Source organism: Natrix helvetica, assembly GCF_964273705.1.
Source record: "Natrix helvetica genome assembly, chromosome: 7".
NCBI classification, from domain to species: domain Eukaryota; kingdom Metazoa; phylum Chordata; class Lepidosauria; order Squamata; family Natricidae; genus Natrix; species Natrix helvetica.
Genome location: NC_138558.1, coordinates 28234188 through 28248799, shown reverse-complemented (window position 1 = coordinate 28248799; position 14612 = coordinate 28234188). Strand labels below are relative to the sequence as shown.

The window sequence follows — 14612 nt, the reverse complement described above, 5'->3', positions numbered from 1 at the left end:
GTTAAACATACTATTATGTCCCAAATGCCTACATGTTTTAATAAGACTGGAGATACCCACATTAGACACCAAAATGCAAAATGGCCGCAACAAAATAAAAACAGTAAAAATAGTTTCATTCAATATTAAATATAGTAATCGTAGCATTTAGTTCTGCACTTCAGCCAGAAAATGTTGCGAAATATATCCTTTAGGAAGCATACTTTTTTCATTTAGCCCAACATTGTGATACGTAACTATAAAATTAATAACAAAATTTTACCGAGGGACAGAATTTTACTATTTATTTCTTATAGCCAAGAAACTTACTATGTCTCATTTATGACTTACTATAGCTTATTTATGACTAGCGGTTACTCAATATGACACCTGAGTATTTCTATAACTGATTACTACAACTGCTACTCCATTCCAGAGACTGAAAAGGTAATAATCTTAACATAATGATGAAAAATTAAATTTAAATCAATCAATATAATGCACTACCATTTGGGGGAAGCTTCATCTTACTCATACAAAATACCCATCTGAAGAGTCATATCACAGAAGCTACTCATGGAGTTATCAAGTCCTCAAGTCATGTAGGGCTTTAAAAATGACCAACAGCAGCATCAACTGTACCCAGAAATAAAATGGTAGGCACTGCAACTCCCTTAATGTAGCGTTACATGTGCAAACCTTGGTTTATTCATAACTGCATGCTGTATTAGTTGGTATTTCAGCATGAAAGACTGAATAGGGCTTCCTAATCTAGGAAAGGTCACAACTAGGTTATAATAAGTAATTGTGCAAAGGTCCTCCTGCCAAGACAATTTTTTATTTAAGAGCTATAATTTGAATTTGAATCAGAATGCATAACATAAAGGGAGCAGGCATAAATTGTAGAATACCAATTTATATAATTAAAAATAACACATTTATGGATATAAATGTTGAATAACGGCAAAAGGAAAAATAAACACAATTTAAGATCAGTATCTTTTAAACTAGTATAATCAGAGGTGGTATTCAGCTGGTTCGCACCAGTTCGGGCAAACCAGTAGGGGAACTTCGACCAGGTTCTCCAAACCGGTAACAATCTCTGGCTGGTCCTGACCAGGCCTGCCCATCTGGTTGACGCTCACTCACCCCATTCACGTGCTCGACATTTGCCCCACCCATCCCCAGTCTTATATATGTTGCCTTCACAAGGTGGCCCAGCTAATCGCCTCGCCAGTTGACTCCGCGCCTCACCCGCTCTGCTCAGCTCAACAAAGGTAAGCATGCCGCCTGCTTGCCATTCGCCTTGGGTCAGGGGCTGGGGCCCAGGGATGCGCCATTCCCTGAGGACCTGAAGCCTCTGCCCACTCACCTTGGCTGGGACGGGGAATGCACCATTCCCCAGCTCCAGCCTTTTCGGGGCCTCCTCCTGCATGCTGCTTGCTCTCCCTTCACCAGTCCCATTTCAACTCCTTCAGAGGCCCTAGCCCTAGCCCCACTTCCTCCCCCATGACCACCTCCTTCTTTGGGATTACCTTCCTCCCGCAGCGGCTGGTCGAAACTCTGGAAGGCAAACTCTCTTTTCTGGTGTGACTGCAAGAAGCAATGGCTGGCTTGAGGCTGTTGAAAACCACAGGAGATTTCAAATGCAACGAAAAAGCCACTGTCATTGCCCCCGTTCTTCCCGCAAGCCATGCACGCGCATCCCATTACCTGCTGCGTGGGAGGGACTTGCCTGGGCAGGTATGAGCAGAGTGGCACAGCAGGCAATGGGATGCGCATTCGTGGTCAGGGCGAAGAACAGGGTGCCAACGGCAGTGGTTTTTTCAGTATGTTCAAGACCTCTGGTGGTTTTCGGTGGCCCCCAGCCAACTGCTGGTGCTGTGAAGCAGCTGGCAAAGAGGCAGCTGGGAGGTTTCTTGCAGTCATGCCAAAAAAGAGAGCTTGCTTTCTGGAGTTCAGACCAGCCGCCGTGGGAGGAAGGTAAGCCCAAAGAAAGAGGTGGTTGTGGGGAGGAGGAAGCAGGGGTAGGACCAGGGCTTAGGAAGGAGCAGAAATGGAACTGGTGAAGGGAGACCAGGCAGCATGCAGCAGGAAGCCTTTTGAGAGATTAGGCCAGGCCTGGGCAGAAAATAGGTAGATAGGTAGAAATTCTATTTGTTTCCTACCGGGTTCTGTGGCCATGGCTCGGTGGTGGGGTGTATGTGTCATGTGACTGAGTGGGCGTGAGTGATATTGAGTTGGCCATGCCCACTCAGTCACATGACCCCCACCACCAAGCCACGCCCACAGAACCGGTAGGAAAACCACTGAGCATAGTAAATATTCTGATTGACTTCAATGCAGTGATTTTAAAAGACAGGTTTTTTGTCTCTATAGTCAGTACATGAGCACACAAAAGTACACAGAATGCATGATCTACTACATTCTTTACATGCTTATCAGTAGAGGTCAAGTGGATTGTCATGGCATATATTTAAGAACTTAATTGAAAAATGCACCACCACATAATATTCCAATTTTCTCCTTATTTTATTTAAGATAGAGAAAAAGTACAGCTGATTCTTAACTTACAACAGTTCATTTAGTGACCGTTCAAAGTTACAGTGGCACTGAAAAAAGTGACATGACCATTTTTCACAAAACCACTGCAGCATCCCCAGGATCACATGATCAAAATTTGGATGCTTGATAACTGGTTCATATTTATGACAGTTGCTGTGTTCTGGGGTCATGCAATCATCTTTTGCAACCTTTTGACAAGCAAGTTAATGGGAAAGCCAGATTCACTTAACAACTGGGTTATTAGCTTAACAACTGCAATGACTCACTTAACAACTGCATCAAGAAAAGTCGCAAAATGGGGCAAAAATCCAATATCTCACTTAGGAACATAAATTTTGGGCTCAATTGTGGTCATAAGTGAGGACTATCTTTATATAACTTTCAGCTCAAAGCTATTCCAAACATGAGTATAATAGCATATTTGTGTTCTTAGCATGTACCACTTTGTGTTGCTAAATACTAGAACTATTACTATTGAAAGCTAAAAAAGGAATTGCAGAATTATGGGCCAATTTCCTTCCTCTGTCACTCAGGTAAACTGACAGTTGTCCTTGATCTAGCTATTGGTAGACGGATAAATCTTCTTTCTTCTATCTTTTGAGATATCCCCTCTGTGCCAACTATGTTGGTCAGTGATATCAATAGTGCTTTTCTTCTAGGGTAGTGATGGCGAACCTTTTCAGCACCAAGTGCCCAAACCAGAACATGCATGCATGTGTGTGCATATCTGGCTGAATGCCACCTCTGATCTGCCCCCATTGTCTTGGCCTTCTGAGAGAGCTTGAAAATTTGGATCAGCTGATTGGCTTCAGGCCTCAAAGGGGATATGTTACACTGAAGGCGGTTGGTGGAATAATAGGGAAGCAACAGCAATCCTACCTTTGTTATGACCCTGCACTTGGTTCTTAGTTTTATCTAATTCTTGTTAATTGTAATGTTTTTATCTTAATGTTTTTGCTGTATTGTGAGCTGCCCAGAAATATATGGATAGTGATAGGATATACATATTCATTTTATAAATATATAAATCCATATTCGGTATATCTATAAATATCTAGATGACACTAATTCATACTACTCTCTGCCACACATTTAGCCATTGAATCTATTTAGTTCCACTCCACAAAACAGATTACCTCCATTCATATTTATGATGTTTTTTCCCTTTCTCTTTCTCACTAAACCACAGCTTATCAATTTCCTTATTTCATTTCTTTCCCCTAATTCATGATTTTTACCATATATTGCTTTGGCATTTCAAGTCACAATCTTACACAATCTTTGAGATCATCAACAACAGATGGACCTCTATCACTCTTAGGGTCTTTGCTCAATAAAATGTTTAAAATAATATTTTGTAATAAAATGAAGTATATCTATGACCTACCTAGCACCAAAAATAAAATTTAAAAATAACTAAAATCATGTGCAATAGCCAGATTATGCAAATCATGCTTATTAAAAACTAAACTATTTTTTTTCATCATGTAGTTTATTTTTTGTTTTGATCATCTGTGCTATCATAGAGTCATCTACTGCTTTAAAGAATTTCTGTTGTCTGGATAAAAAAAACCTCTAGTTTAAAAATCACCTGGGGTTCTTATAAGAACATATATTTCTGCCAAAATACATTTGTTTGTTCTCATTGTACTTCCTTCATGTAATGTTGTATAATGGATGGTTTTAATAGGAAAAAAATAATGAGTGTGTTAGAATGATGCACTTACCTCCTAATTGATAATGTATGTGCAATAATATGTTCACTTGCAAGATATTCTTTAGATTGAAGACCCCAACTGGGTTAAGATTGGATTTGGGGTGTACTTATGGCACACTGGCAAAAATGTGCCAAACTAGTATTGTACCTTTTCTATTAGCAAGAAAGGCTTCATGTCACATAGGTACAACTGAGATTGTTGATTTAATTTATGCTTCTGTTACAAAGTAATACAAATGAAGAAATAATTTTATACTTGCAGCAAATATGTTTCCCTTTTGCTCTATTACTATACATGAGGAAAAACATTTTCTATGCACGTCTCTTAATCATAGAACACAAATACAAGGATTCCTCAACTTACAACCACAATTGAGCACAAAATTTGTTGTTAACAGAGGCACTTGTTAAGTAATGCATGCCTCATTTTACAACTTTTGCCACAGTTGTTAGGCAAATAACTGCAGTTGTTAAGTGTATAATGTGGTTGTTAAATGAATCTGAATACATTATAGAAGCTTATAGAAATCTACTCAGTATAATTGGCTTAAATGTCCTTTTAAATTAAAAGCAGAATTACCAGTAAAACTGTGTTAAGCAATGAAGCAATCCATGCGACAAACAAGTTGCATGTGATAAAAAATAAATTTTTGTCCCTTTATTTCTGTGCAGATCAAAGATTCTTCTACCCTACAGAAAAGAGACTTAATAAAGTTGAAAGCCTATCTTCCATTTATATTATCTATTTTTTATATTCTATTAGCCTTTTCCAAATACATGAATTTACAGTATAGTGATCCCAATTTTGTAAAATACATTTTGCCCAGAATATGTGAGAAGACAGAGAGAAATCCAATTGAACACATAAGCACCTGAGAATGCAAATTCTCGTCAACATCGTATATTTTGACAACAGGAAAAGCTCTTGGGTTGTTCTTTAAGACTTTTTTTTGCACTTGACTTTTAACCTTCGGTTTACAGTCTGGGTTAAAAATGCCACCGAGGGAAATCTTCCAAAGCTCCTGAATAAGACTTAGAAAAATGAAAGCTTAAAACCTCAATAGCAAACAAAAGTCAACCAATGACAATGTCTGACAGCCACCTTCAATTCTGAAGTGATGCTTCTGTCATCTAACGACTCAAAGTATTGATTTCTTTCAGCATGAAAAAGCCCAAGCCAATGAAATAGATATAGCAGCAGGCCCATTCCCCTCCCCCGATAATAGCCATCAAGGTTAACACAGGCAGAACACTTATCAAGGTATCTTTTCTATTTCTTCTTGTTTTAATGGACTGGATACAATGTATTGGCTTTTCATCTCTGCAACCTGCAGCCTCCACCCTCCCTCATCATTTATCCAGTCTTTTACAGATCGGGAGATTTAAAATCTGCATATAAATTAGCTGTCTTTTAACCCATTTATTACAAAAAGAAATGCTATACTTTCATTGCGTTACAATTTCCTCAATATTCCAGGCATTAGAAATATTGAAACATGCTTGAAAAAGAGTATTTTGAAAACAAAACAGTAGACGTATCATGAACAGAAGGCTAGATTTAAAGGTCAGCATACAATTTAATGCTGAGAAAATACTTTTTTTAGAAAGGTAATGTGAAGTACTAGAGTGAAGAACTGCTTTTATTGTGCTACATGATTACATTATTAAAAATTGCGCATAACACTTCCCATATATAAACGTAATTATTAAAACAGAACTGGTTTGTCGTGGTTTTGTGGATCTGTAAAGAGAAATGGAATGTAGCCAAAAGAATTATTCAAATGTCTTCCATGTATAGAGGAGAATTTAGGTCAGTTCACAAGAGCTCAGAAGCTCAATTTAAATTTATCTCCCTTTCTCCCTACACATAATGGATTTCCAGAATTCTCCATTCCCACCATCCTAGCTATATATGCACGAAGTTGATTCTCTTACATCAACAAATAATATGAAGATATGTTTTTGATTAGTCACAGTGAGTTGATGCCATTTTCGTCAGCAAGACAACAAAAGAAGTAGATGAAATGAACAACATGGGGACTTTTCACTTCCATCTTAGAAATGAGAAGAATATACTGTTCTGCAAATCAGTTTAATGTGTGCTTTATTCAAAGTTTCATAAAAGGAAAGCACCTTCTAAATTGTATAACAGAATATTTAATGTGATATACCTACTTTTTATATATTTATTTTATTTTAATAAAATCAAGTAATATCTTCGTACATGTTATTGTTTTGTTACAATATGAAACAAATACAGCATTAGAAATCAGCTCTAAAAATTAATTGTGTTTGTGTATGTGTGTACCTGCATTTGTAGATTTATGCATCTATTTTGAAATACAAAGAGCAGAATATTCATATTAATCTGTTGCAACATAGTATACTTTGATTAAGTAGGTCCAGGGCAATCAAAACTAAATATATATTTTCTCTGCTCTTTTCTGTGGTCCTGGTTCCATTGGTACATACATCTTGAAATATAACAAAGAATTTTTCAAGAGTGAAAACTGATTTATGTAAAGTGAAACATATTCTATATTTTGTGCATTCATGTCAATAGCACTGAGGCACTTGCAGATTGAAAGGATTAGCTGGTGGCATCACCGTTGCTTGGGGGATGCCCAGTTGGTGGCTCATTTCATGTCCCTGGTAGGAGCTGGAGCAAGGGATGAGAACTCACCCTGTCCGATGGCATCACTCAGGTCTCAAACATGAGCTTGCTATCCTCCAACACAGAGTCCTAACCACAAGAGCCACCATGCTCCTGTGTTCTATGCTAAAACATTCCAAAACATATATTTAATCTTGAAAGATTGATAATATTAAATAACAATGTACAGGTAGTCCTTGATGTGCAATTATTTCTTTAACAATAGTCTGAAATTATGATGGCGCCACAAAAGGTGCTTTATAACTTCTAAAGCACTTCTGGCTGTTGCAAAATGTCATAAACCCCTCCCTAGTCATGTGATTATGACCTGGGTGCTTGGCAACCCATTCACACTTACAACTGGTTCAGTGGTGGATTGCCAATTTTTTTACTACCAGTTTGGGTGCGTTTCCACGTGCGCTCACAACGCTTCTGCGCATGCGCAGAAGCATCTGGTCGGGTAGGCAGAACTTCCCGCTGCCGCTACTACCTGTTTGCCTGATCCGGGCCAAACCGGGAGCAACCCACCTCTGAACTGGTTGTCAAATACCCCACAATGATATCATTGCCACTTGACATGTTCTCAGCTGGCTTCCCAAAAGAGGCAATGGGGAATCCGGGAAGGAGATTGCAAGGTGCTGCTGCCACCTACTAAGAGGTTTCTCTCTGGAAACTGCCAGAGGATTTCAGTTCCATATGGAGCTGAGTATCTCCTGGCAGGCAGCTCTTTTGAGAATGAAAGAGCTGTCTGCAAGAGGGTTTCATCCCCACACAGAACTGAATCACTCTAGCAGACAACCCATTCACTCTCAAAGAGTTGCCTGCTTGCAGGCATTCAGCCCTGTATTTTGTTCTTAAAGAGCTGTCTGCCTGAAGATTGGAAATCTTTCATCAGACAACTGACACCTTTCATCAGACAACTTTTTTGCTCTACCCACTTAATGACCTAGTTAGATCCTTTGATGACTACAATTGGGTGTGCAAAGATTGTGGTCATTGAGTGAAGCAATCTTGTGAAGTCTTGCTTAGTATTTGCTTTGTTCAACAACCTAGATTCTGTTTCCAGTTGTGGTCATAGTTAGGAATAAAGGTAAATCAGTGGTGGGATTCAAATAATTTAAGAACCTGTTCTCTGCCCTAATGACCAGCTGGGTAGGCATGGCTCGGTGATCATGTGACTGAGTGGGCATGGCGAACTCAATGTCACTCATGGCGATGGGTGCTTTGCCTTAGCTGCTATAATATAATAAAGGTTAACCAGACAGGCAGTTTCTGTAAGCAGGGCAATAAAGATGAGGCTAGAAACAACACCAGAATGTTTCCTTCCTAGATTAGGCCTGTAAAGTGGGGAAAAACAAAAGGAGATTTCTTCCAACAACCGGTTCTCAGAACTGCTTAGAAAGTTAACAACCGGTTCTCCTGAATAGGTGTGAACTGGCTGAATCCCACCACTGAGATAAGTGGTTGCTTAGTGAACCTATTCTTTCAGCAAAAAGGAGGGAAACTAGCAAAAAAAGTCATAATAAATAATAGTCATGTGATCACATGATGCTAAAAGCAGTTGTAAAGATGAGACAGGGTCGTAACTCCAAATGGTAGTGAAACAATTGTTTTGCAAATCAAGACTGCCTGGGCCTGTGTTTTATAAAGCCACAGTAAGCCCAGGACTCTTTGTCTACACAATATCTTATTAAAGATGCAGAATCCTGTGTAAGTAATTCTCTTGTGTGAAAGTAGTTTGCTTTTTGTAAGCAACAATTATTTTTCTGTCTGAATGTAACACTAGATCTGATATGGATATCGGTGACCTGATATGGATATCAGAATACTGTAGAATTAGGCTAATTTAAAAATAAAGGACATTAGTAAAAATGTATCTTCAAAAAAAGAGACCTAGAGAGAGGGAGAAAGAGAAACCTAATGCTAACTCTGCAATTATTATACTTCAAGTTGGTATTGCCATAAAAATAAAATTATTTCAAAGTCAAAAGTACCTACACCCTTAATTCATTTACCACCAGGTCCATTTGCCTTTTGTAACTATATAGAACTAAGTCCTCCTGCTTCAATTTTTTAATTTACAGAAATGATTAGAAAGCATTTTAAAATTAACTTAACGATGAAAACATTTTGTTCAGAAGAGCTGTATTCATTTTACAACAAACCTAGACCAGCTGCACACAATACATTTCAAATTCACAGATTTGAAGTACAGGAAGTATCATCACAATGGCTTCCCTGAGCAACAGCATTAAAATAATTATTATTAATAATAGAAGAGCATGGTCTACTATTACTAATATTTTATTGATCCTTGAAATTTTACACATCATTTAAGAAGCAGTCACATGATTCATTCGAATGAAGGTCTAGACAGGAGAGTTCACTTTATTCTGAAGGTACGTATCAAAGTAGATCTTGCCAAGCAATAAAGGCGCATCATCTAAGGATCTCTTTCACATTAAGAATCCTATTAGAAGGAAAACACTAAAAGGTAATTGAATTTCCCTCAGTTATCTTCATCTCTGTCAGCTCCTGCTACAATAACTTACTCTCCAGAGCACAGATAACTCAATTCTGTCCAGCAAGCATATGTTATGAATCTCTAAAGCAAACCTGTCTAAATCATTCTGGTCTTCTATCAAGGTTGGCTGTGAATATGAACTCTGACAGAAAGCAAACAAATTTATTTTTATCTTTTCAATAATTCACTTCTTTATGACCTGATACAAGTATCTAAAGACATTTATGTTACTGCTAATTTCAGTATTATAAATACTGACTGAATATTGACTGGGATTAAAGCCTATTTAACCAGCTGTTTTGCTGTTAACAAAAGAAATTTGATTTCAGAATAGAAATTTGATGAGTACTGAAAGTAGCTTCTGCAGATTTCTATACATTCAAATGCTCAGTTTCACTTAGCATAAACTATTAACTAAAATAACTATTAACAGTATCACTGCTATTTCATGTTTAGTTTAAAAATAATTAAAAATATTGTCACTATGTCTATTTTTTTCTTCTTCAGACATTAGGATTTCTTTTTCATTCCCTGAAGAATAATGCATATATGAACCTGTTAAAAATTCTGTATATTTTAAGAAGTCACTATCACTACTATTCTTTTTACACACATATGGGTGTGTGTTTGTGTGTGTGTTTCGTTTATATTTTAAACTGAGACTTAAAACATTAAAAATGTTGTTCACTAATAAAAACTACCATGGAGATAAAAGCAGCTTATGTGGAGGTCCACATATCTGGGAACAGGGCGGATCCAACTGAAAAAGACCTTGCAGTATACAATTCTGCATTCATGTATCCTCCCTTGAAATACCACATGCAGTTCTGATTACAACATATGATAAAAGTGCAGGTGACAACAACCAACGTTTATTTTCCTCATGAAAAAAGAAAAGCTAGAAGTATGAGGGGAACACAAAGAGGCATGTGGAATCATGCATGCCATATAGAAAGGGAAGGAACATCACATAAAGAGGACTGAAAAGGAGATAGAACAGATCAAAGATGCTACTTCATGTAGTGATCAATATCGCCCCAAGATCGCTATGCCACTAACTAATGATTTTTAAGAGGCTTGCATATATTTATGGACAAAATGCCTATGAAGGTCAATATGTAATGTTATCTCTGAATGAGGAATAATGGAATGAGGGAAAGATTTGCACATATTTGTTTGCATGTTAGATTTATATCCTGTATTTTATATGGATGTTAAGGTAACACATACTATTTTCCCCTAACACCTCATGGATTGATTAGACTGAGCGTGAATGGCTGGTCCCCAAATCACCCACTAAGTTTCTATGGTTGAAGGTGAGCTAGAATTGGATGTCCCCAATTCTAGTCCAACATGTTGACCATTATCCATACTGGGTCTCAGCTTAAAAGCAGACCAGAAGCATCCGGCAGATTATTGTGAGCCACAAAATGCTGAATTAAGATGGATGCTGGCCTGATCTAATATAGCTATTCCTTTTTGCAATTATGCTATCATTTAATCAATCTCACATTACGTCTCTTCCTACTTAAGGTACACTCTAGGGACTACTTCTGTAGCAGTGGTTCTTAAGCGGGGATATTGGAAGAGTGCACATTAGGAAATACATGTCAGTTAATTGAAAGTTCACAGTTGTTTTAATTCAACAGAAATCCTTGAAATCCTTGTCATAGCCCCTTAATAAGTCCATGCAACAAATTCTATTGGGCATCACTATCGGGCATCATAAAAATCTATTTGAAAGAGGATTTCTTGTGCTCCCATATAGTTCATAGTCTGTCCATACTGCTAAAACTGAATGTGATTTATGATTTTAATTAACCAGGGCTCAGAGAAGTTTCATACTTGACTTCAGATGTTTCTCTAAAATGAAACAGCTATTTCACAGCAGAAGCCAATACTCTAGTCACAGACATCAAGAAATTAAATCTATAAGACATCCAAATATTAATTATGTATATTTTCTTTTCAAATGCATGCTATATGCTGTAGGAAGTGCAAATTGGTAAAGAATTTTGTAAATATATTTAATTTAGGCTTCATTAATTAAGCACCATTTCCAAAACATGGGAAGAAATAGTTCCAAAACTGTTATGTGCTTGGTTAATCCCACCTCAAGTAAAAGGACTTAAACAAATGGAAAGGGTTAAGAGAATAACAACAGGGAAACCTATGAAGAGAGATTGAAGGAACTATGTACAGGGCAAAAAAACACTCTGCAAACGTCTAAATCAGGGGTGTCCAAACTTGGGAACTTTAAGACTTGTGGACTTCAACTCCCAGAAATCCCCCAGCCAGCCATGCTGGATCATCTTTGCAAGGTTTAATGCCGAACCCACTGAACGGCATTGGCAAGCAGCAAAATGTGTATTGAGGTAACTGAAACAGACAATATACTATACGTTATACTTAGAGCCTAAGGATGAGCTGATATTAAGGGTCGAGGGTTCGGGGTTGAGTATCATCTGTATGCCGATGATACTCAGTTATACATCTCTACCCCGAATCACCCCGACGAAGCCGTCAAGGTGATGTCCCGGTGTCTGGAAGCCGTCCGGGTCTGGATGGGGGACAACAGACTCAAACTCAACCCCTCCAAGACTGAGTGGCTGTGGCTACCGGCACCTCGGTTCAGCCAGCTGATTCCATCACTGGCCATAGGGGGCGAACAATTGCCCCCTGTGGAACGGGCGTGCAATTTGGGCGTCCTCCTAGACGCCCGGCTGTCAATGGATGATCATGTGGCAGCCGTGGCAAGGGGGGCGTTCCACCAGGTTCGCCTGGTGCGCCAATTGCGCCCCCTTCTGGACCGTGATGCCCTACGCACAGTCACTCACGCACTGGTGACGTCTCGCCTGGACTACTGTAATGCTCTCTACATGGGGCTTCCCTTGGGACGCGCCCGAAGACTGCAGCTAGTCCAGAACGCAGCCGCGCGGGTAGTCATGGGGAGTACTAGGTACTCCCACGTAACACCATTCCTGCGCGAGCTGCACTGGCTACCTGTGGTCTTTCGGGTGCGTTTCAAGGTTCTGATCACCATTTTTAAAGCGCTCCATGGCATAGGGCCTAGTTACCTGCGGGATCGCATCCTCCCACATACATCCCTGCGGCCAATCCGCTCTCACAGGGAGGGCCTTCTCCTGGTGCCGTCCACGAGGCAATGCCAACGGGCGACACCGAGGAGTAGGGCCTTCTCTGTGATGGGCCCAACCCTCTGGAATGACCTCCCCCCCGACATTAGAATCACTACTGACCTCCGCTCCTTCCGACAGAAACTGAAGACACACCTGTTCCGACTGGCTGGTTTGGCATAATTTATAACGTCTACCTCCTGGCATACACATTCTTACTGGTTTTTAGAGGGATAGTGTTTTAAATTTAATCTGATATTTTAAACTTTTGTATTGATTTATTTATTAGCTGTACAGTTTGGCATATTTTATCCTCCTCTTATACATGTATTTCTGTAGTTATTTCTATGTTTTAATCTGTTGTATTTTTTTTTTTTAACAAAAATTTTTATTGGTTTTTCAACATTTATAGGGAAAAGGGTAAATGGACAGGTATACAAATTATGGCAGTTGCAAAGTGTGACAGGCGCCCCTCTCTCCATACTCATAGTATACATTTATATATAATGCATTGGTATATAATTGATTACAATCAGCATATTAGTTCTATTACTAAATTCAATCAGATTAGACATTACAGTATAAAATCCAGATATAATTCCATTATCACTTTCGGTCAGTTTATAATAATATGATTTTCTTGTTTATTTTTGTGATCTGAGTCTTCTTGCTATTGCCCCATCTCCCTCCACTGGCAGAGCTCTGGCCCCTCCCGTGTCCTGCATGTCCGCTGTAGTGTCTCGTGTTTTTTCTAGGAGTGTTCTGTTTTTTTCCATAAAGGCCTGCGCCTCTAGGGGTGAATTGATTCTAATTCTTGTCTCCTCCCAGAATATCAGCATACCTTCAGGCATCAACCATCTAAACCACACCCCTTTCTGGTATAATTTATTCGCTAATTGCGAATAATTCTTCCTTTTTTCTCTAATCTTCTTAGGGATCTGCTTCAGAATGGTTATCTCCATATCATGGTATGTCAATGCTTGCCCCCTTTGTACACCCAGAATTTCATCTCTTGTGCTTTTTCTAAGAAATTTAATGTGAACCTCCCTGGGTACATTGTGAGTTCTAGCATAAGCTGAGTTCACTCTATAAACCAGGTCTATATCCCACCCCATCTGTTGTTTTTCTTTGTGTGTGTAGTCAGCCAGGATGTTTATCATGATGTCCCTTATGTTTTCCCCATCTTCTTCTATAACATTTTGAAATCTAAGGTAATAGGACATTCTCTCAAATTCTATTTTCATCTGTTGGATGTCAAGATCTTTGTTCCCTTTCTGCACAGCTTCTACCCCCCCCCCTCACCTCCTCCACCCCCCCTTCCACAAGATTCAGTCTTTGTGAGTTCTTATATATTTGGGCTTGATTTTCTTTAATTTCATCTTTCATTTCCCTTAGCTGTTTCTTGATTTCCTCCTGGCCCTGTAAAATTTGTTGAAGCATTTGTTGAAAGTCCATCTCTGTAGTCTTATATTGCATCAGTTCTGTTATCTTTGACTGTGTGGCTGGACTGGATGTTGCGGATGTTGGAGCAGAAGTGGCAAAGCCAGGTTTTCCAGGAGGGGGTCTTTTGGATGCCATCCTTTATAACGTTAGAAGTTCAGTCCAAATATGAAATAAACAGTTAGAAAAGAAGGGTAGCCAGGTGAGTCCGGGAGCAGAAGAACCAGGCAGAAGAGAATCTCTCCAATAAGTCTGGCAATAGATAGAAAATTTCCCCTAGAAGGTTTAAAAAATACCAATCCACAAGAGATTCCTCTGGGAGACACGGAGACAAAGACCGGAAGCCTGAATTTTAAAGGTGGAGTCAGGTTTCACAGTTCATAAAGACAACGGAAGTGTGCCATCTTGCCCTGCCAGTTTTGGGCACAGAGGCATAACAAAGTTTTAAAAAGTTCCAAAAGTCCTCAAATCACTGTAATATGTAGGATTAAATTGAAAAGAAAATCATCTCAGCCTGAGTGAGGCTTCATTCGTTGGCTCTCCCCCCTCCTCCTTCCCCGGGGGCTGAGAGCAAAATTGTTCCTCGCCGCTTGTCCAAGG

General features: G+C 39.1%; 1 protein-coding gene across 3 annotated transcripts in view; it reads right to left on the bottom strand.

Annotated features, from left to right (window-relative positions):
• LRBA (LPS responsive beige-like anchor protein) overlaps positions 1-14612 on the bottom strand; it is a 357721-nt gene that overhangs the window by 218422 nt on the left and 124687 nt on the right. The window lies entirely within an intron of this gene.